At 46.0% G+C, this 22,483-nt stretch overlaps 1 protein-coding gene across 2 annotated transcripts in view; it reads right to left on the bottom strand.

Moving 5' to 3' along the window:
* SLC25A47 (solute carrier family 25 member 47) overlaps positions 1–22,483 on the bottom strand; it is a 130,456-nt gene that overhangs the window by 82,260 nt on the left and 25,713 nt on the right. The gene's annotated exons all lie outside the window — the stretch shown is intronic.

Here is a 22,483-nt window from a genome sequence, read left to right as displayed (position 1 = left end):
GTGGGGGCCGGGGGAGCAGTGATTGTCTGCAAGGTCTGCGCACCGCCAAGGAAGGCTTGCCGGGCCACCACCGGCCCGCGGGCCGTACTATGAGTACCCCTGCTCTAGATACACATATGCTATCTAAGAGTCAGATAGTAGCATGATCCAGGTATATGGACACATACAGTTTCTGTGTCACCCACCCAGGCTGTTGTCCTTCCACCCATCATTGCTTCATCATTCACCCAGCCATGCATCTCATATTCTTGCCTTCCCAGCTAGTCTTCAATCTCAATAAGTAAGGAATATATAAGAGCTTACCTCTGGCCGCCACCACCGTCTCAACTCTCACAGCCGCCGCCGCCGCCTCCTCCCCTGATGAATTGCCCTCCGCCTCCGTGTCGAGCACCACCACCACACTGGCCCCGCCACCAGATGTTCCACCTACAAAGTACATTTAAGAATCTTAGAATAAAGCACTCACTAGTCACTAGTATTTGGTCTAGGAATGAAGACATGTGAAAACAATGTAATTTGTGACTGTCTACGTTAAAGTTAAAAAAAATGTCCCTTTTTCCAGGGAAGGTTGTCTTGCTGCACTTTTTGGCACAACTGATGAAGGCTGATTTTTTAACACGCACCATTTTTCTCCACACAGACAGAAGATGAACTTCTAACAACAAGATCAAGTTGAAACCAGGTGAGAGCTCGGCTCGACCACAAGAAATGTCTTCAATTAATCGTCAGCACTAACCACTTTTCCATTATCAGTTAAACGTTTAGTTTTATTATGACTTCATTTTAATAAATGTGTTTACTTTTAATAAAGCTTTTAAATTTAAATACAATCTGTGTTTTTTGGTCCTCCAGACTAGAGTGACTGAGCGAAAGGTTTTGCAATTTTTGCAAGCATGAGTCCAGATAGAACACTTCAAAAGACATTATGGACAATCCCAGAGGACTGCACTAAGTTGATAGAGCTATTGCTGACTAGAATCATGGGAGTTTCGCCAACCGTGCAATCTTAGTTAGCTACACAGACAGACTAATAAGAATAATCTAGTAATACCACAGGGAGTCATAGTAGAGGCAGGATAAGAAATTAGATACAGTCTACAAGAAGAGCAAAGACAATGTTGAAAAAAGTCAAATGAGGAACGCTAGGAAAAATAGGTACTAGTCTAAAATGAAAACTTACTGGGGCCAGCAGAGGAGCCCTCGCCTGCCCGATCCTGGCCCTGTTGATGAACAGCATCCGCCGCCTGCTGCTCCTGTGTCCTCCTCTCGCCCCTGGGGGGAGCTGACGTACAACATGAAAGAAAGAACAGAAAACATGGATGATTGTTGCTTGTCAATGTCAACCAAATCAAACATTTCAAAAGAACAATAACAAAATATTTCCGCGAAATTATATTGATTATGGTTACTTTTCATTTATTTGCGGACCTGTGACTTCGAAAGTCACGTAACTCACTAAACAAAGTACTGAAACGTTCACCTAGGACTGGCAGGCAGCAGTCCGCAGGCAAGACGCAAAGTGACAGACAAACTCCATTGTGATTTCAGTCAGATCAGTGACAACACTAACAGTTGCCTGCTACATTACCAGTCATTTAAATAGTCAAACTATCAATCCACCGCCACTATTTTTCTTATTGTCAGGGTTACAAAGGAAGGGGCAGATTTAAGCCCTTGCGGCTCTTTTGCGCCGTTCTTGCGTGACTTTTGTGACGCAGCAGCTAAACAAAAAAGGGCGCCATGGTGCGGCGTATAATATTATAACAACGTGACGCATTTGGGAGATGCATCCCGTTATAAAGCCCTGCGCCATCAGGGGGCGTTCCGGCGCAAGGGAGGGCATTCCTGCGCTGGAACACATCCTAATAGTGGCTGAGGGAAATCTACAAAATATCAATCAGTCACCTTTAGGACAATGATGCGTCACACAAACCCTGCACCTGCTTGAAGCAGACGTACGGCTTGACCCAGCATTGGGGAGATAGGGTACCCCAGAGCATTGATGGAGCTGCGCCATCGTTGCGACGCAACTCCAGCAGTAAAGCTTCGGTGACGTTTTGGGCCCATGGGGCGCCGCATTGCAAATACGGCGCACCATGTTTGGTGGTGGTAGCGGGCCGCACAATTAATGGCGCATCCCTGCTACTTTGCAGGGATGCGACGGTAATTGCAATTCTGCCCCTTAGGGGCATACTTACTTACGCGTTCTGGCGCATCTCCAGAGATGCGCCAGATCAAATGCGTCACGCAAAACTACCCTTGCGACACGGCAGATGTGCCTCATTTACAATGCGGCGCGCCCTGGCGCAAGGGTAGGCACTTGCGTGACGCATCTCGTCACGTAAGAGCGGCGCATCGCTGGAGTCACGTCGCCAACGCAATGCAACTCCAGTAATGCTCAGGGCCACCCAATACTTTACATGCTGTGTCAGTCCTTTCGCCTGCTTCGAGCAGACATAAGGAATTGAATTGACGTAGCAGCGTCGCAGAAGTGCCTGCGTTAAATCTTGTAGATTTCACGCAGGCAATTTTGCGAGGCGCACAGCCGCTGGACCGCCCACCCTGCGTACTAGGAACGCACCCATTGTGGTGCAGGCCCATGGCTTTATAACGTGACGCATCTCCCTAGATGCGTCATGCTGTAAATGACTTGCAGGGATGCGGCACGTTTACGCCGCTGTTGCGTCACGCAAGGCAACGTAAACGTGGCGCAAGGGGCTTGTAAATGTAATCTGCCCCCTAGTGTCTAGCATTACGCAGTTCTGTTAAGTACACTCATACATAATAGTTACTCAGGCCAATGAGACCACGAAATAGAAAACAAATAAGCATAGTAGCAACCCCACTGAGAAGGAGAGCAGTGCACCTGAAATGCACAGAAGATTTTGAAATATAATTTAACTACAATGTAATCGTCATCAGCGGCATTATTGGCTTGCTCCATGTAAAAAACAAATATTTGCAATACAACAACACAGAGCAGGAGAAAACATCATAGTAGTGAGTGATTAAATGCCAATGGCTACTACTACTCACCAAGCCCGGGGATCTCCAAGCCGAGCTGGTCCAGCAGGTCGCGCTCGCGGTCCAGGAGGTCCGTCCAGCGATGGGTGACCTGGCTGTAGGTGCGCTGGACCCCGTAGAGGTGGGATATGGCCCAGCACACCTTCTCCCACCGCTTCCGGCGCTCCCGCATGTTGTAGCCGCCGGCCGCGATCCTGCCGCCTCCCGCGATGGTCCTGGGCAGGCGGCGCTGGACGAAGTAGACCAGCGCGCCCACTTCCTCCGGGCTGAATATCTCCCGGCGCGTCACCTGCTCCCCCCTCGATCTCACGCCTGCTGTCCTGCCACTGGGTCCAGCACTACTCCCCGCCGCCGCTGCGGCCCTCAAGTGCCTGGGCAGCTTCACGGCGCCTGGCTTGACCATGGTCTGGGCAGGTAAGGTAGGAAGAAGTAGAAAATTAAGAAAGAATAGGATAGGGAAGAAGAAAAGAAAAGAGTTTACAAAAGTAGTTTAAAAGTAAAGAAAAATAGCAGAAAAGACAAAAATATACAGCTAGGAAAAGAGAGGGATAGATAAGAAGCAAAATCGTAAAAAAAAAACTGAAAACAAGCAAAGGATGGGAAAGATATCAAGAGGATTAAACACCATGCCCAGACACAGGAAATGAATGAAAAACAAGATGGCCGGCGCCCATTTCCGAGCGCGAAAGTCAGTTCGCGCGAGATTTTCCTCGCGATCTCGTGCGAACCTCTAGATTTCCCGCGCGATCTCGTGCGAACCTCTACTCGCAATGCGCTTACTGTGCGAGATTATACATAGCGGGCGGAAACGGAAATACGTCACGCAAACAAAATGGCCGCGCCCGTACTCGACCTTGGGGTAAATTCGCGTGTTGCGCTGCAAGCGGCTCGCGAATACTGCAAAAAAACTCGCGAAACAACAAGCCGCAAAAAAATAAAATGCTCATTCGCACGAATTGGCGGCTTCCGCGGTCGGTTTCGCACGACGCCGCGCCCCGCGAATAGCGCGAAAAAAACCGCAAAACGATTTCAGCAAAAGCAAAAGCAATGAGCAGGTGCAAAAGGTCAACCTCATGATTTGTAACGATTCTTTGTATTGCTTCCTGAGGGGGCCCTCCAGAATTCGGTTGCCTGCTTGCAACTATTGTGTGACCCTGCTCTGACCTTAACTGTATGCTACAAAGGTCCTGATTTACAGCTAAAGGAGCAGACAAGCAGGTGCCAGGCTGGAACTTTAAATTCTTTCAGTGACACATTAATTAGCCCCTAATTCATTATTGTCAGTTGGGGCAGGGCAGGTGTTGTAACTAATTTTGCAACAATGAAAGCACTTAGCAAGTGCAAAAGATCACTAATCAGGGCGCACTAAGGAAGCAGGTGCCAGCTAAAAAAATATTCTGTGACACATTAATCAGCCCCAAATTAATTCAGGTCACTTGAGGCAGGGAAGGTGTGCTTTGCTTTGCCGAAAATAATGTACACTGGACAACCAGAGGGTGTGGTGATGAAACAGAGGGTGGCATGGGTGGGCCAGAGGGTGGCATGAGTAGTCAGAGAGTGGCAGTGGTGACAGAGAGTGGCAGTGATGAAGAAGAGTGTCCCAAACAGGCTGGACATGTAGAAACAACAAGTTCGCAAAACTTGCGACCCGACAGGTAAGTTCGCAAATTGCGAAATTGTAAAAACCCTCGCGAACTGGCAGAAACACGGGCGAACACAAAAAAAAAAAAAAATCCGCAAATTCGCGGGAATTCGCGGATTTTGCGGATTGCGAATCCGCAAATCCGCAAAATTCGCGAACGCGAGATCCGCAAAATTCGCCCATGCTTAATCGGGACTCGAGCTTTCATCTGTCCAGGCTTCAGTGATAAAAGCAATTTGAATATTCTCCTCCTCAATAAGCAAGGCACACTCACACTGTGCTTCACCAAAGACCTGGCATTGAGCAATAAATATTTTGGACGGAGGTGATGTGATCATATTTTCAGGCCCATGATGAAATGTATTGCGTTGTGTGGCATGCCCCCTAAGGGGTGCTAGTGTGGAGCCGGAGAGGTCATAGAGTCTGGCATTACTATCATTCAGAAGCGATGGTATGAAGGCTTAAATATCAGTTCTGATGTCACTTTCTGGAAGCAACTATTTAACTTTTTTTAGAAGAGGGAAATGGTGCCAGGCCATCTTTCTTTATTTGCAATGTGTTCATAGAGGGTGAGAAGGGTGTCCCAGGTGAATCCAAGGGCCAGATGTAGGTAGGCTTTTACCGGGTGGTAACGGCCGAATTCGGCCGTTACCACCCGGTAAAAGCAATTTGACATGTAGGTCCCTGTAATTTACAGACTATCGGTAAATTTACCGAGTATGTAAAATACCGAGTCGGTAACATTATGGATACCGGTAAATTGGTATGTAGGTGGGACTCTTCTGAGTCCCACAAGCAGTACAAAATCGGTATTTTACCATCAAATAATACTTGATGGTAAAATACCGTTTCAGGTGTGCATGCACATGTGTGCATGCACACCTATGCCATATGACAGGCAGACCTGCCCTTAGGGCAGGTATGCCTGCCACATGGCACCCGAGCCTCTTTTGGGGGTGCCAGAGGGTGTCAAAGTGACACCCCCTGCACCCTTGTGGCTATCGGTATTTACCGATGTGGTAAATACCGACCGGTAAATGCCCGTTCATTCCTATGGGCTTCAAAGCCCATAGGAATGCATGGGCATCAACTGGTCGGTATTTACCGCATCGGAAATTACCGACTGTTTCCGATTCGGTAATTGCACATCTGCAATTACCTACATCTCGGTATTTTTATTTTCCGACCTCTGAAATACCGAGTCGGTATGACTCGGTATTTAAGAGGTCGGAAAATAAAAATTACCTACATCTGGCCCCAAGTGACTAGCACTCAATGAAAGTTGAGGTTCGAAGCTGTCAAGGTTCATATCATTGCGCCAGGTTTCTACTGTATCTTGTTTGTTTTTGGCGTATAACAGGAATTCTGTCTTGGTTGGACTGAGCTTCTTCTTCCAGATCTGGATGATGTGCAAGCAGCGCTGGATGTCTAAAGGAAAGACTTTCAAGTAGAGTTGTGTATCATTGGCACTGATGAATATTGATGGCATTATCTGTGAATACAGCACCAAGAAGGTCCATGTAAAGGTTGAAGATGGTAGGAGACAGTATGGAGCCCGGAAGGACTCCACAGGGTTCTTTTGTGACTGCTGGTGCACATGTGAACAGACTGGTATGAGTTGAAAAGCCAGGCAGGGAACCAGTGAAGGAAGTTGCCAGAGCACCCCACTCGAGAGTCCAAAGTGCATATGAGGGTGGGGCGGTCAATTATATAAATTAAGTCAAAGGCACCTGCGAGACCAAGCAATATCAGGAGGAAGGGGCCATTTTCATCTGTGGTCAAGAAGGCATTGTCTTTGATGTGTTTGGTAATGTTGTGATGCTGGGGCTTGATCTAAAATCAGACTGGTAGTCATGTAGGAGATGGTTAACATTCATGTGATCTTGGATTTGAACATTGACTGCTTTTACCACTATCTTGCCAATGAATGGTATGTGAGTGATTGGCTGGTAGTTTGCAATGTCATCATTGTTTAGTGTAGGTTTCTTTAGGGATGGGAGGGTCCAGCCTGACTTAAGATCTTCTGTGAAGATGCCTTGAGTAAGAGAACATCCCGAAAGAGTACTTTGATAAAGGACAAGGGTAAGACATCATCTTCATATGTAGTGGCTTTGAGGGAGTTGAGTATGTCAGTGAAATCTAGGAGACACAGGGCTTTACAGGCTCACCATTGCGGTATTCTCTGGGAAGAGCTATGTGCAAGAATTGAAGCAAGCTTGATGTCACCAACATACTGTCAGATCTTCTGAAGTTTACACTGAAGAAGAGGTTGATGGCATGACACGTTTCTGTGTAGTGAGGAATAGGTGGGTCTGTTAGGGGGTTCATGCAGTGCTTGACTGTCTTGAATAGTATTCTGCTTCTGTTGCTGGCTTTATTGAGGGTGTTGTTGATGCTGGCTGATGTGATTAGCTGTCTGTGTGTTCCATGGCGAGACTTCAGTATTAAGAGGTCCTCATGGTTTTCTTTTTTCTTCAGTTTTTTGTCTTCTAAAATGTTATCAAGCAGCATTGGCACCTTTGGCTACTGTCAACCAACATGTACCTGACTTACTGCCTTGCGGCACTGCAATTCTTTGCACCAACCTGTGCTTTTTCTCTGCTTTCTCAATGAGCCCTCTTACACAGTTTCATTTCACCCCTTTAGGTCTCACTCGTACAGCACTTACTTCAAAGGACTTGGCACACTTAACAGCTCTCTTTAACAGGTCCGTTCAAATGTTAGTTCTTATCCAGTCCTTTGCTTTTGGGTTTTCCAGGTACACAAATGATATCTGAATCTTTATCTGCCTAGGTAGGAACTCCCCTATGCCTAGCTGGTATATAGGTGTAAATCTCGCAGAACTTTCTGAAGAGTAACACGATCAAAATCCTTCTACCCAGGATGGGCAATGTATTGTGGTATTGTTAAATCTGGCCTTCAACACTGGGCAGTTCCTCTCTTCCCATCGAAGTGTTCAGAGATGTCTGAGTGAAATTTGATGACAAGCTTAATATTACCACATTGGTTAATGTTTTGGTTGCTTCTATCTATCACCTAATTTGACTCCAGAAAAATAACTTCCCCTCTTGATTTAGACTCATCTCAGCGCTTTGGTTAATGCCTTTGTTCCTTCCAGAGTCGACAGCATAAATGCTTTATATGTGGTTGTTCTAAGAGTACTTGTGAAGAAAACGATCAAATTCATACAGTCGTATAACTCGATGATCTTAAAGAAATAGGGCCAGAACTACAAAATCTGGTCGCAAATTGAAGTTAATATTTTTGTGAGCAGTATAGAATTTTATAAATCAACCTAAGTACAAAAAGGTCAGTTCATAAACTTCCGAATCGTAGTGAGTCATAATAACCCGACCTAGCTCATGAATATTAATGAGGTAAGTCAAAAAGCGACCCACTACGATTGGAGGCCATCACAGGGATGGTGGTCTGCTAGGGCCAGCAGGTCATTATGTCTGCAGTTAATTTTGAATGAAGTAAACTTTTTTTTGCAGCTCGTTTTCCTCATAGGAAATGGGGCTAACTTAAAGAAAAATTTAGCTTTTTTCGAAAGTTTGTTTGACTTTTGCTGGTCAGACACTCTTCACTTTTACGAATGCACAACCACCCCGACTCATGAGTCGGTAATTTTTCAACTTTTTGCAACTGGATTTGAGAGCAAAACATTGAGACATATCATACTGATTTGATCTGTGGAATGGATGCCTACAACACCCTTCCAAATACAGAGTCTGTATGGGTTGCAATCCCATTTTAGAAAAAGTATGATTTTAACGGTCACAAAAACAGAGACTCAGATTTACAAACATTTTGCCCTGGGTTTGCTTTGCAAACCTGCGCAAAATGTTTTTTTTTATAATTTCGTTTCCAGTACAAAGCTTGTTATGCTCTTGATAGTTTCCTCAAAGTAATGTTAAGCAGCACAGGGCTGTACTTTGCATTATTCTGCATCAAGGGGGAGTTCCCATGATACCACCCATGGTTTTCTCTCAAAACCCCATCTACTAACTATAGTAGACAGGGTTTTGCACCAGAAAATAACGGTTACGGTTTCAAAGCTTTATTCGAGCAATATACTCATAAAACCACAACATACATTAAACAAATACGTTTAAAAAACACAATACATAAAATTAACCATCTTATACATTCAATGATAAGAACCGTTGTGCAAGCTTAGACAAAAAGGAGATAGAAACAATTAAAAACACATTTACTCAAAAATCAATGTATATTAGAGGAGATAGCCCTCCGTCTAATGGACCATGCCCACCCCAGGTATTTTGCTGTTCCCAAAACAATTGGCAAATCAGTGGAAGTACAAATAATTCTTAGCGCCTCAACACCACTAGATATCCCTAAGTTCCTACAAACGGGAACTAGCCATACTCTTCGAGGGGTTGCGTATGCCTCACAAAGGAATAAGAAGTGGCCTATGCTTTCCTTGGCTGCACCACACACTGGGCAGCACGAGTTGGTCGTACTCCTCCACCTGCCCGTCAAAGATCTCAGGGGGAGGGAACCAGCTCTTAGCTGGAACATTAACTTCCTGTCTCCTGGGACGGTGATACTGTCCCAGTATAGTTCTAATAATGGACACTGTTTAATTTCCAAGAAGCGCCCCCCCCATCGTGTCAGATCTCGCTCTGCTCCAGAGTCTGCCATCAACCCTATCCCAATATAAACTTTTATTGGTATTTTTACTAGGAAAAACTTCCCCAGAGGGATTATCCCAAAGTTTGGAGAGGCCAAGTTCTCCTAAAGCAGCCCTGAGGTGTTTGAGCCATGTTATTTTATGAAAACATCTGCTTTTATTATTGCAAGGAATCCATCGGCATAATGCCGTATCTCTGGGGTGGTCCAGAGGTGTCGCCAATAGAGGATTGGACGTAATCTTACTCAGTCACTGACTGATCTTCTCCCCAGATCAAGGCCAAGCGGGATTAGTGGGGTACTCTGGGGAAGTCCCATTATACCCCTAATAAACCTATTCTCGGATATCTGCAAGGGAAGAACCTTGTCAAAGCCCCATAGTTCCGCCCCGTACAGGGCAGACCCAATGACCTTGGCATCGTAAACTGCCAGGACTGCTTTGATAGGTTTAGATTGTGATTTTTTGTGTTCAACCCTAATGCTCCCGCGACCTGTTGGTGTTTCAGGACCGCCTTTTCTATATGATAGGACCACTTTAAATTGTTAGTGATCTGGACCCCGAGGTAAGTAAATACACTAACCACCTCTAACTCGCAGTTATTCAAAAGTATTTTTGGGCGAGCTCCACGCCTAGGCGAGAAAGTCATCAGCTTGGTCTTGCCCACATTCACTTCCAAGCCGCGTTCCCCGCAGAGGTGGTCAAAGATATGTAGGGCACGCTGCAGGCCACCCGGTGTCTGGGGACAAAATCAATGTGTCGTCGGCGAACATCAGGATTGGGACCCTGATGCCCGCCAACGAGGGTGCATCAACACAGGCATCCAACATCCGAGCCACAATTCCGTTAATAAATAACGAAAAGAGCAGGGGTGCCATTGCACATCCCTGGCGAACACCACGCTCGACGGGAAAGTCGGCGGAAGATTCACCGTTCGTGCCCCACTGAACCCTGGCAAAATTGGCCTCATGCAGCCTCATAATTAGGGTAAGTAACTCGGCTGGGAGACCAATTTCACTCAGGACTGCCCAAAGCTTTCCCCTTGGGACCAGGTCGAAGGCAGCCCGCAAGTCGACAAAGGCGACATACAGGCTGCCCTCGCCAAGCACCACCGTCCCCCATTGGAGTAAGGCAAACCGAAACACCTGGTCAACCGTACTTGTGGCCCGCCTAAAACCGGCCTGGTAAGGAGACAATGCACTATTCTCTTCAACCCACTCCATTAGCTTATTTACCACCATTCTCCCCACCACTTTCTGAATGGTGGCAATCAAGCGTATTGGACCGTAGTTAGCCGGGAGGGACCTATCCCCCTTTTTGTAAATGGGTATAATGATCGCCCCCTATCTGGCATGATTGACCACCAATTGTGGTCCACACAGAGGGGATTGTGGTCACTTTCCAATCTACCCTCTACTTTCATGTCCCATACCCACTGCCATAGACTAAGGCTGCAGATGACATAGTCTATCCTACTACGGCTAAGACCATTGTCAAAGGTACAAGCCCCTTCACTGTCGCCTTTCATTCTCCCATTGAGAGCTCTCAACCCATGTTCCAGGCAGATGGCATTCATTAACAAGATAGCTTTAGTCCATCGTTTTACAGGAGCCAGGTTTAGGATCGGAACACCCCATTGTGTGTCCTCCTCCTGCTCCAGGGGATCATCTATACTATCTAGTGGCTCAAAGGTCCTGTTCAGGTCACCCGCTACTATGATTTTATTCCCCAATGACTGTGATTCTAATGAGGTGAACAGGGCCTCTAAAGTGGGGGAGCTTCCTGAGTTGGTACCCCTAGCATAGATATTATAAATATCTATCACCCCTCCCTTTTCCGAAGCCAATCTTAACATTTGGATGTCCCTACAGCCCAGATCAACCACTTTTACTTCTATTTGTAGGTTTTGTTTCACCCAAGCTGTGAGGCCACCCATTGGTCGACCCCTAGGACCTTTACTTGCCGGGATTGAGAAGTTTAGATATCCAGGGAGAAAAATAGGGTCACATGCCCATGTCTCCTGGAATAGACAGGCTTCAAAACCATTAACAAAGTCTATCCAATCCTGGGACATCAGTTTGCCGGCCAGCCCGGCGATATTCCATGAGAAAAACTTCCCTATACTTGGGCCGTCCCTGGGCACTGGTCCTACAGGAGACCTCGTTGGCAGATTTAGCGGGGTTACATCAGCTTCCGCCCTATGCCTTATTATGTCTGTATAGTTATGCTCGACCCCCTGGTTACTTAGGATACCTGAAATAATTGGATCCTCACCCCCAGATATTTGGTTACAATCATTCCATGATTTCCCCAAAGTCACAAACCCCAAGCCAGTATATATTCCATTAGGTTCCACATTTTGGTTCTTAAGAGGTTTAACAAAATTCCCACATGGGTTCCGGCTAGTCATAACATTTGCGTTATTCATACAGTTGTCAAGCATCTGTCAATACCCCCACCCCGGCTCCCTCAGTGCTCCAAAACAATTAGTATTTATGCCACCATGATAGCTATTCCGTTGAAATGGTACAGTAAAGGGGACAGACCCTAGAAACAGGACGTTGGTTAAGGATCTTGGGTAAGTTGTCATGACAGATTCCACACCCGCTGGTCTCGGGTAAAAGAAAGTAAGATCTACGACACCAATTCCCCCACAAGTTGTACCCCATCATGCTTCGTTATCAAACTTGCCACCCTAGGATCTTGAAAATTGACAACTATACAATCACCCCCCACTTTCTTAGGAGTACAACTCATCCACTCCGTCCTTCTTACTCCAACAATCAAACCATCTACTTCCCCGGGGAGTGGTCTATTTACCCTTAACCAATGCATTACCTTGTTTTTTAGCATTTGGAAGGATTCCCTTTGCCCAACCAATAGTGGTGGCACATTTATAAGGACAGCCACGTAGGGAAAAGAATCTGGGGTAAGATTCATGTAAGGTATCCTGCGCGGTGCCTTCGATGGGGGTGGTTTAGGTAGACTATTGGCAGGAACCACGGATCCGGAAGAAGAGGTATCGTGTGGTGGTTGGGAGCTGTTTGATGGAATATTTTTGTTCCCAGAGATATTTCTGCTACTGCTAGCTGCAGTACCATGACAGGGTGTTGGGTTGTTCAATGGGACTTGAGGGGCGTTGGATGGGGGGGCAACAGTCCTAGAACAATCTTTTGTACCCGTAACAACTGTGACAGGAGGCTTAGCTACTTTGTTGATCTTATTACTTGGGTTGTTTTTTGGCTCCAAATTGGTCTTTTTATTTTTCCCTTTACCCTGGAGCCCACTTGGGGTGCCAGCCACAGTTGGAGGGTGGGGTATAACAGCCGACACACCTTTCTCGTGCCCACTAAGTTGGTGAGGATTACTACACTCCCCTATCCTTATGTAGGACTTTATTAATGGTTTAGTAGTGAAAAAATTGTCCAAGGTTGCCTGCTCAAAGTGGTCTAACCTATCTGCTAGTGTTTTGACTCGTTCCTCGAGCGGAGTCAAAAGAGACCTCATTAGCTTCTCCATCTCGAGTGGCAGGGTAGGGGTAACGTGTAAAGACTCAACCACTCCCATTTCTGGGAGATCATTGGTCTTGGGGCTAGGACTAACTAGCACTTTTCCCCCCTCGAGAGACAGGGGGAGAACTACAGGAGGGAGCTCTGGCAACCCCATAGATAGTACATCAGTGCTATTCACGCCAGAGATAACCACCTCAGGAGCTGCCCCCACCTCACATGTTTTTTCCCCATTGGGACCAACCTCAATAGGTTCCTGGGAAGAGCGAGAATATGCTAGAACTTTCCTTATTTTTTGGGGGGGTTTAGACAAGTAGCACTTCTTTGGGGCGGGACATCTCTTCCTTTTGGAACATGACTTTGCTCTAACCACTTGGTTTAACACACTCCGTTGGGCCGAATTCGGCTGCACTATTGATGGATCAGTGGGTAAGGGAGGTGTACTTCCAAGGGGAGAGCGAATGTCAGAGTCCACTTGCGAGTTGGTCAGCAACTCAATCGTAGGGGGGAAGGCATAAGAAGTTTCAACTACCGCTGGCAGAGTTAAGGAAGACCGAGGGGGGATCAATGCCGGGAAAACCTGCGGTTGTCTTTTTTCCAAGGGTATTTTAAGGAGTTCAATTGACTGCCTACGCTCAGCGCGTCTCTCCGGCAGTGCAATCTCTTTGTCGATATCGTTGGCTACCCGGGAAAAATATTTATCCAAAGGGCCCGAGATTGCTGGCCCCACCTCGGCCTGAGATTGGATGCCGATGGTGGAGGTGGTAGGTGATGTCATATTTGATAACCTAAATGTTTAAGAGAGTACTAAAATCTACAGATGACAATACCTACAATTGTTTTGAACACCAGCTCACAGAGGCAATACCTGTATGTCACAAATACAAAAATGACAGAGGGGGGGCCCAGCCCGGCCTCCCTCGGCCCCTGACGGCCACAGACGGTCCCGCCCTTGTCCCGGGCTTCTCCCGGGACGCTCCCACGCAGCGGGGATAACAACTCCTGTTATAGGAGAGAGGTGTTCGGGGGCGGGTCAGACAGGGAGAGCGTCCAGGTGCAGGTGATAACAGTGCAGGGACTCCTGGGAAACGGAGTCCATGTCTCTCGCGCTCGCAGCCCTGCTAATCCCCCGCAGTCTCTGGTCCACAGTCACAAGCCAAATTAAACACCCAGGCAGACGGACGATGCGGGACCCGCGAAGCGGGTACCGCGAGGTTCCAAGGAATTAGGAAGCAAAGCGGCAAACAGAAAGCTCTCCCTCTCTCCACGGCAGCAGGGCGTAGGCATCTCCCAACGCAGCAAAGGCAGGCAGGCACCTTTCACTCGGTGCTCGGGGGGCGGGTCAGACAGGGAGAGCGTCCAGGTGCAGGTGATAACAACGCAGGGACTCCTGGGAAATGGAGTCCCTGTCTCTCACCTGGCGCTCGCAGCCCTGCTAATCCCCGCAGTCTCTGGTCCACAGTCACAAGCCAAATTAAACACCCAGGCAGACGGGCGATGCGGGACCCGCGAAGCGGGTACCGCGAGGTTCCAAGGAATTAGGAAGCAAAGCGGCAAACAGAAAGCTCTCCCTCTCTCCACGGCAGCGAGCATAGGCGTCTCCCAACGCAGCAAAGGCAGGCAGGCAGGCACCTTTCACTCGGTGCTCGGGGGGGCGGGTCAGACAGGGAGAGCATCCAGGTGCAGGTGATAACAACGCAGGGACTCCTGGGAAATGGAGTCCCTGTCTCTCACCTGGCGCTCGCAGCCCTGCTAATCCCCCGCAGTCTCTGGTCCACAGTCACAAGCCAAATTAAACACCCAGGCAGACGGGCGATGCGGGACCCGCGAAGCGGGTACCGCGAGGTTCCAAGAAATTAGGAAGCAAAGCGGCAAACAGAAAGCTCTCCCTCTCTCCAGGGCAGCAGGGCGTAGGCGTCTCCCCTGGTGGTCTGCTAGGGCCAGCAGGTCATTATGCCTGCAGTTAATTTTGAATGAAGTAAACTTTTTTTTGCAGCTCGTTTTCCTCATAGGAAATGGGGCTAACTTAAAGAAAAATTTAGCTTTTTTCGAAAGTTTGTTTGACTTTTGCTGGTCAGACACTCTTCACTTTTACGAATGCACAACCACCCCGACTCATGAGTCGGTAATTTTTCAACTTTTTGCAACTGGATTTGAGAGCAAAACATTGAGACATATCATACTGATTTGATCTGTGGAATGGATGCCTACAACACCCTTCCAAATACAGAGTCTGTATGGGTTGCAATCCCATGTTAGAAAAAGTATGATTTTAACGGTCACAAAAACAGAGACTCAGATTTACAAACATTTTGCCCTGGGTTTGCTTTGCAAACCTGCGCAAAATGTTTTTTTTTATAATTTCGTTTCCAGCACAAAGCTTGTTATGCTCTTGATAGTTTCCTCAAAGTAATGTTAAGCAGCACAGGGCTGTACTTTGCATTATTCTGCATCAAGGGGGAGTTCCCATGATACCACCAATGGTTTTTTCTCAAAACCCCATCTACTAACTATAGTAGACAGGGTTTTACGCCAGACAATAATGCCACTTTGAAGCAGAAGTTAAAAAGTAGAAATGTATTTCTCCTAATGTTTCCATACTGTAATATACTGTACAGAACACAACTGAAGTGGGAAAAGTTTCAAAAGTAGTCAAAACATAGTATTTTGTGCTGGAAGGGTGCCTTTCCAGTACAAACCTATTCTAGACTATAAATTAGACACCTTTGCACTATGGTGCAAAGATGGGTGCATGTCACTGGCAGCGTTATTGTGCACCAGTGTGAGGGAGAGCATAGGATAGCGCCATATTTTGGTAGATATGGCCTATCCCAGCTCTCTCCCTCTCACGCAAGGCAGCGAAGCAAATTCGGTTGCTGCGTTGTGTGACTTCTTTGTAAACTGGGACAGAATCGGAGCATTTACGATATTAAAATGTTTAGCATATCTGCTCTTTAATTCTGTTGCAACAGCACAAACTTGGGCTGCCGGTGAACTAACAAATTGAATTTCAAATGCTGAAACCTACATAGTGGTGTTTGATTGTATCCAGTCTTTTCTTTTTAAACGCCAGAATCATATTTTCTAGCACATTCCTTCCTCTGTGAAGCTGAGCACATACCGACTTTACCCACCTTCAGGCGTGGATGCTTCTTTTCTTTCTTTGCACTCAACCTATGGAACGCACTTCCCTGCAATAGCTGCTCGATTTCATACCACACTACTTTAAAACAAGTATTTGCAATGCAATAGGTCTTGCATTATTAAAGTTTGAGCTATTGGCATTGCTAATAATAATGCAACACCCTTCACTGAAACATTTTATTCGGTGGCTAGAAGTTTTGGGGTGATTTTTTGGTAACACATACATGCAATGGCTGGTGGCAGTGCACAGTCAAATGCTCTTGTTCAAATCCACCACATACCTAAGTGTCACAAGCAGGTTCCATAGAAACTAGACTTGTTCCCGAGCGCAACAGATTCTAAAAGTGCCTTATTCGTGGAACCAATAAAGAACTGCACACATACCAATACTTCTACCTTATTCCAACTCATTTACTCTAGAGCGGCCTTATTGAGAATCCAACAACATATGCCATAGACCACATTTTCAGTCTGAAATAGATCCTTTTCTTTATTTAATTTTTTCACATATCAAAATTATACATTTCTACAAATCGTTACATCTTTACACATTGCACCTCAAACATCTTAATCAATGAAATATTCCTCACCCATTCATCATTCTTTCATTCCTTCCACTCTCACATTCTATTCATACTATATTCATGGCTTGTATTTGAAAGGGTTGAATAAAGTTTTGAAAGGAAATTTAAGGTTATATGGGTAAATGCTGGTGGTGTGGTGAGCGAGTGTGAATATAGTATGAATAGAATGTGAGAGTGGAAGGAATGGAAGAATGATGAATGGGTGAGGAATATTTTATTAATTAAGATGTTTGAGGTGCAATGTGTTAAGATTTAACGATTTATAATTAAATAAAGAAAAGGTTCTAATTCCGACTGAAAAGGTGGTCTATGGCATATGTTGTTGGATTCTCAATATGGCTGCTCTAGAGTAAATGATCAGGAATAAAGTAGCATTATTGGCATGTGTGCAGTTCTTTATTAAATTGAGGCTTGAATGTGTAAAAAAACAAGGCCCCCCTGATTTGGATCAAATTCCTGGGTCAGGGTAAACAATGTGTGTAAATTAACGCACCCAGGCAAAACAAACTACCTACTGGCACATTTTAGATGGCAAACAAAACCACAATTAACAATGATAAACAACTGTTTTAGCACATTGAGTACATTTTAATTCCATACAAAAAATAATATTTGATAAAATCAGTAGATCATTGATGAGACTTGATAAAACATTTTGGCATTGTAGCATATGCATTCATTAATAAGAAGCGGGTTATGATATAAAATGATGAATGGTTTCCTGTCTACGCGTTTCGACATGTGACCGTGTCTTCCTCAGGACTGTACCATCATGATGCTGTTTAAACAGATTTTTAATATGTGCTTCTACTTCTTTTTGGTGAGGTTCTAGGACAAGATTAAAAACGTATATGAATGTCCTCTATGGTGCACTGTCCATAGACATCCATGGAGTTTTTTTGTGACAAGGTCTACATGTTTCAGTCTTCTCATGCGTAGTTGCAAGTCTTTCTTCAGGACCAGTGAAAGTAGTGTGTGCACTCGCTAAGGTGCACACTTGTTAGGTGAGACTGACCGCCAACTTACGGTTCTGTTTGTGCTTATTGAATTCTGAAAAACAAGACACTGCATGAGGTTAAATACGCTCAATTCCACTCACGCAATACATTGGAGTAATACCACTCCTCAGCGCAAATTATGAGAAATAACGATCCACGTGTCTGGATCTTAGTCACTGTATCTCATCACCTGTGTCGCTCAGTTTGTGTGACGGGCACTCATGGATTCAGGTGTCCCTTCTCAATCATACAGTAAGCGCATGCTTACCTACACACCAGTTAGTGACCACTTTAGTAGCTGCACCCTGGCCTGCCATACCACATCATAATGTTTACTTCAGTTTTACACTAATAACTTGACATATGGGCTTTGGTGCGCGTAACAGACACCAATAGGCCATGGGCGGAGCAATGCGCCCACCTTTGGCCTATTGCGTGCTCTGTTAACAAAATACATGCACTCAAAGTCCAATCACACAAGAGCAGACAAAAAACACACGCACGAGCGTGTGCAATTCCAGGGTTCATTTCTGAACCCCGGACAAAAGGACTCTCGCCTGCGCGAGCACTGCTGCGCAGTGCAACATAGGTCGCGAGACCTAAAAAGTCACGGAATCTCTTCTCTTTGTCTTATCTTCATTCTTTGATCCTAGCCACTGAAGCTCATGGTAGTACTTGGGAAGTGTAAATGTTCTTTTATCCATGCATTTATTCATTCACTGTAACTAGGTAGTTGACTACAAGAGTAATAAAGCACAGAATTTATAATTACAGATTTAAAGAATTATAGGTGTAGTTAATTCCAGCCTTTTAAAAATAATGCTTATTGACTGGTAAGGAGGCAAAGGTGTGTGTGTATGTGTGTGTGTATTGGCATTTATATAGCGCACTACTTACCCGTAGGGTCCCAAGGCGCTTCGACCGCTGCGAAACCCTTCCTGGCTTCCCTGAGAGATGGTCCCCTTAATGGGTATCTCCAGGGTGAGACCAGGCATCCCCGGCGGTCTGGTGGGGCCGTTAGTGAAGATGAGGCAAGCTAATGCCCAGAGTTGCCGAGTGTGATCGCTGATCAGAGTGGGCACCGAGGCGAGAGAAATATCGAGTCCGCTGACCCTGGTCCGGAAACCTGCCGCGCCGGGAATCGAACCCTGGTCCCGGGCCGTCCTCTGCTCTCGGGTCTGCCGCCTCTAACCAGTGAGCCACACTACTTCACTAGGTCACATGTACGACCGCCAGATTATGCGAGTTCCTAACTGCGACAGTTTGCAACTCGCAAATAAGAAGTCCAAAATGGGATGTACCAATGAGTCTCAGACACATTTTACGATTTGGAATGGGGTCGCAATAGACTTACCTCATCAATATTCATGAGGTGCGCCGCAATTTGCGCCCTCTTGGTAATCGCTAGAAACACAAGATTGGTGACCTGCTGGGGACAGTAGACCACCACACTCCTTCCTAATACCCACTCTCAAATCCTATTTGCAAGTCGGTAATAGGTTACTGACTCGCAAAATAGGATTAATACATGCCAAAAGGCTCTTTAGCGGTCGAAAATGGCCCGATTCTCCTTTTACAACTGCTAAAACCTGTTGTACATGTGGCCCCAAGAGAAGTTGCAAAAGAAAAATGTTTCCACTATAAGTACAGTATTTTTCAGATATTATGAATCGAAAAACTCCATTCACACTGAAAAGAAGTTGCACAGAATATACTGGTGGGAGTGATTTTGCATGAAATATTTGCTGTTACTATATTTCTTCCTTTCCTTATAAGCCTTTTGTTACTTAATATTGCTTTATCATTCTAATAAAAAAATGATTAACTTAAAAAGAGTGATTTCTCAAATAGCAAACAGTGGTTTTCAGAGGACAGTTGAGAGGATTGCAAAATTCAGCTTGCACAGTGAGTAAACAAGGCAAATATTGATAAATCTATCATTGCATGTGCAAAATCAAAGGATCAAAGGCCATACCACTGTATGGATACTTTTGAATTCTCAGTATATTTGAGGAGAACTCTCTGGAACTAGCAATTATTGCAGAATCCTAGGAGCTCACTCATACACATACACACAACCACATACACACACATAGATCAAATATATATGTAAAAATGTCAGCTAAAACATAACATTTTAAATTAACATAAGCACTGAAATTCACCACTTGTAGGTATCTCAAGTAACTATAACTTGTGCCCTAAAGTAAGTACAAGTTGAGCACCGGACATGCACAGTGGTGTTATCAATGATGTTATTTCACATGTTGCATTGATTTTCTCAATGATGTCTTCGAACATGTCATATGTGATTTAATGTCTGAGATATTTAGCAGTGCATGGAGGGAGAGTGAATTATAGTTACTTGAGCTGTGTACTGGATTAGTGAATAATAAATTAGCATCTCCTGCCACTCATTTTTAATTCTTTTTCTTTTGGCTGCCTGGTCACCACCCAGGGCACCCACACTTGTTTTTAGTTTTTATGAGTTATGGCCGTGGGTGAAGACACAACACCACTGGGGTCCTTGCTGACTCCACACCAGCACCCATTTTATTTAAAAGTGGGCGCCCCGGTGCCCATCCCAGGCACCCATATGTGTCCAGATCATTGGCACTCAAGAAGGAGCCCCAATGCCCCCATGGCCCCAGCCGGCTCCCCAGGAGATCTGACTCAGTCACTTTGCTCCTCCCAGGGCAGGAACAGCATTGATCTCTGCTCCCGCCTGGGCAGGAGCAAAGATATGCTCCATACTTGGGCAGGGAGTGGAGATCATTCAGGCCCTGGAGGATGGAGTGCCTGGGGTGAATCAATGGCTAGGGGAGCGGAGCCACATGCTCCTCTCCCCACTGAGAAAAATGCCTTTTGACCTGGGGTTTGGGATCCTCAGGCACTGTAAGAGTCTAGGGGAGGGGGCTCACAAGCTCCTCTCGCCTAATTAATGTTATCAGCACTGGGGGAAGGGTTTTGTTACCCCAATAGGGGGGTTCTTTGGGGCCTCCCCTAACAGGCCTATGGGGCCAGAGTGTCTCTCCCTGCCCCTATATGTTTTTTAAAACTGTTTTGACAGTACAGGGAACTGAGTCCCCAAGTCATAAAATGGCTGCCGCCACCTCTTTTGATTTGTTGGATCCTCAGATCCTCTGTGCTGTGATACATACAATTATTTTTTAAACTTATTTCCCAAAAACTACTCAATGGATTCACACCAAATTACAAGAAGCAAGATTTCTACCAAGATCTAGCTTTCTGTCATTCCATTCAGCTGTTTTCACTACAGCTGTGTCTGATTGTTCCTATGAGAAAATTAAATTTGGAAAGTTTTGTGAAGATTCGCCAAGCTTCGCCAAAGTTAAAAGAAAACCAAAATATGGTTTTCCTACCAAGGGGTCCTAACTATAACTACTAAGAGCCGTCTGATTGGCCAAGGTGTTTTTTTACCCTTGGGCTGTCATGTTCCCATGGGAGCAAGGCTCTGATTGGCTGCTAGAACCATGAAGAAAAATGTTGCAGTCATTATAGCACTTAGGGACTCCAATGTTATTAAAAACATATGAAGGGGCAGGGTATGGATACCCTGTCGCCCTACCCCTTGTGTGGGATTCCAGAAGGATGCCCCGGCCCAAAAAAGAAACAGAAATTGGTAGTTTTGGCCTTGAGCCTGTAGGCAAATTGCAGGATGGGTTCCCTGGGGTCTGTTAAGGCTTGGGGAGAGGGGGCTCACATGAGCCCCTTCCCTATAATTAAAATATGACCCCAGGTGATGGGGCCTCTAGGGCCAAGTTATGCTTGGGGAGAGGGGCCATGTGTTCCCCAAAACAAAAGTATTTGGCCTTTGGTGATAGGGGTCCCTAGGGCCCCTTAAGGCTGAGGAAGGGAGGACACACACCTCGTCCCTGTAATTATCGTATGCCTGCAGGGAATGGGATCCCGGGGGCCATATTGGCTGGAGGATGCGCCCCAGCAATGTTAATGTATTTGGCCCCATGGGATGGGGGCCTCTTAAGGTTCGGGGAGTTGGACAACATGCCCTCCTTCCCTAATAATATCTTGATTTGTCCCAGGGAATGGAGTCCCAGGGCGCAATAGTTGCTTGGTGAGAGGGTCGTGCACACTCACTCTCCTTTTTAAAATGAATGACCCCAGGGTCTCCGGGGCCAATAGAGGCTTGGGGATGAGGCTGCATGACCACCCCCCTCAGTGGAGGCCATGCAAGGTGGGGCTTGACTTTATGTATGGTGATAAAATACTTTAAATTTAAAAAAGTAGGAATTTACAGAAAAAAGGTGACGTTATAGATAGGTGAAAATTTCAGTGTCAGATTTCCCTTGTAAAACACTGGGTTTAAGATTTTGGCCAAAGCACTGGCCAGTTGCCTACTTAGGGGCATCCCCTCCCTGGTCCATTGCGACCAAGGGGGCTTTAAGCCCAGGCATGCTACCAGACACAACATTCATAGAGTATACAATGCACTCACCCTCGCTGATCATCTAACTGGCCTAGCAGCATTATTGCGGGCAAACACAGAAAAGCTGTTTGACTTGGTGGATTGGTGGTGCACATTTGCCCTACTCCAGCGGCTCCATTTTGGGCCCAAGTTTATCAAATATGTCAAACTCCTCTACACTGCCTTGACCACTCATGTCTGAGTGGGAACTGCAGTTTCAGCATCTTTTCCTATCTGGCAGGGTACACGTCAGGGATGGCACCTGTCCCCGCTGCTCTTCGCGATAACCATACAGCCCCAGGGCGAGTGGCTTCGTATTGATGCACCGGTTTGCGGGATTGAGAGGGAAGGGGGTCCCAGAAGTAGATTTATACATTATGTGGAAGATGCCCTAATCTTCTTGACTGACCCTGAAACCTCTGGCCCTAAGACCTACAAATCATTTGAATATTTGGAGAGACATAAGGCCTCTCCATCAATATGG

Source organism: Lissotriton vulgaris, chromosome 9, assembly GCF_964263255.1.
Source record: "Lissotriton vulgaris chromosome 9, aLisVul1.2, whole genome shotgun sequence".
NCBI classification, from domain to species: domain Eukaryota; kingdom Metazoa; phylum Chordata; class Amphibia; order Caudata; family Salamandridae; genus Lissotriton; species Lissotriton vulgaris.
Note: the sequence above shows the minus strand (reverse complement) of the source record. Positions and strands in the feature narration are given on the sequence as shown.